The following is a 1,970-nucleotide window of genomic DNA, read 5'->3' on the forward strand; positions in this document are numbered from 1 at the left end:
TTACGATATTATAAGTGGGAGACACTGTTAGGGTGTCAAAAACACAAAAACTATTATTGTCACCAGCAAATGAGGCCGGACTTCCCTTTTATGTTGTCATTCTTTCGTGCTTCATCATTCTTCGTGCGACGATGAAAGCTGGAAAATGACCAAAATGGGCACCAAAAACGAGATCTATATGCAATAGCCTGCGATTTTATCGTCAGGCGAGCCGAGATCATAAACCCGGAAAGCAGCTAGTTGGCTCGGAACACGAACTGAAGCTACTCACAATCCAAATGTACCAGCAGAAGTTAATACCACCAACCGACAAACCGAATTCACCCTACTATGAAACCATGAATCCCGTGTCATAATATTTCTCTGTTGTTCGTGTGTGTATGTGTTTAAATAATTCTTGCTTATATAGTTAAGTTGGTAATGAATTTCTTGGCGAATTTTGCTTCGCAAGTCAAACAAAATGTGTAATTAAACAATGTAACATATGAAATGTTTCTGTCAGCTCTAGTCATTTCATTTTAGTTTAAAATTTTAGATAATATTTTAGTTTTACTGCAAAAATTCAAATAAAAAATAAAATGTTTACAGTGTTTTACGTCTATCTTTAGGCCCGGCATGGCAAAGCGTGTTAAGGCGTTCGACTCGTAATCCGAGGGTCGCGGGTTCGAATCCCGGTCGCCCCAAACATGCTCGCCCTCCCAGCCGTGGAGGCGTTATAATGTGACAGTCAATCCCACTATTTGTTGGTAAAAGAGTAGCCCAAGAGTTGGCGGTAGGTGGTGATGACTAGCTGCCTTCCCTCTGGTCTTACACTGCTAAATTAGGAACAGCTAGCGCAGATAGCCCTCGAGTAGCTTTGCATGAAATTAAAAAAAAAAACAATTGAACCTAACATTACCTTCACCAGTCTTTAGAATAAATCTATAACTTCTGAGTCATTACACTTTAAAGCAAGTTGAAAATCTGTTGGTCAAACAACTTAAAACAATCATTGTTTACTCTAGAATTAAATCTGGTCTCAACATTTTGGCCCCCCGCTAGTACAGCGGTATGTCTCTCGATTTACAACGCTAAAATCAGGGGTTCGATTCCCCTGGGTGGGCTAAGCAGATAGCCTGATGTGGCTTTGCTATAAGAAAAAATACACCCAACATTTTGAAAAGTCGATAATGTTGTATAATTACTTTGATATAGCAGATTGTAGTTTTATTTTGTTACGTTTTGGTTACCATTAATTTTGTACTTTTTCTATCGTGTAGTTAAACTATGAATTTTTAGTTAAGTTAAAGTGCTAACTCACTTTCTAGATACAGCACGTTAATTTTGAGTTTGCATGTATTATGACAAGTTCCCCTAGCGGTGACGTACAGATATTAATGTTGTGAAAGGTTATGTCGATTTATGGTAATAACTAATCACATGAGATGCAACTTCGTGGTCTAATCAGTAGATAGAAATAGCTAAACGAGATAGTTGAAAAGAATTATTGCTAAATATTATTACTGATATAAGAAATGGTTCATTTTGGGGATTATGTTATTCTCTGGTTCTTTTTACTTTTGTTTTCTTCTTCTAATTCCTTTGATATTTGTTGATATTAATCTAACAGACATATATACACCTAGACCTGGCCAGATACTGGCTTACTAACTGTTGTTTTGTAGACAATAAAATTCGGATGCTAGTTGTTCTGGTTATCTGTTGTTATAATTTAATAAAATGTTGTTATTTTACCCCAGTTGAGCGGCGTTTTGGTTAATTACATTTTGAATTGATTCTCTGGCTAAATTATGACGAGAAAGATGGGTTTCTACATAAAATGGTAAATAATTAAACTCACTTACAAACCCAATGAATAGATAGGAACTAGAGCACGTGACTGAGTCTACCAATGATAGATTGGAATCGCACAACAAAATGAAAGTGCTAGAAGCTAGTTCTTTATTATCACACCTGGACAACATAGACTT

Source organism: Tachypleus tridentatus, chromosome 8 (genome assembly GCF_004210375.1).
Source record: "Tachypleus tridentatus isolate NWPU-2018 chromosome 8, ASM421037v1, whole genome shotgun sequence".
Taxonomy (NCBI): domain Eukaryota; kingdom Metazoa; phylum Arthropoda; class Merostomata; order Xiphosura; family Limulidae; genus Tachypleus; species Tachypleus tridentatus.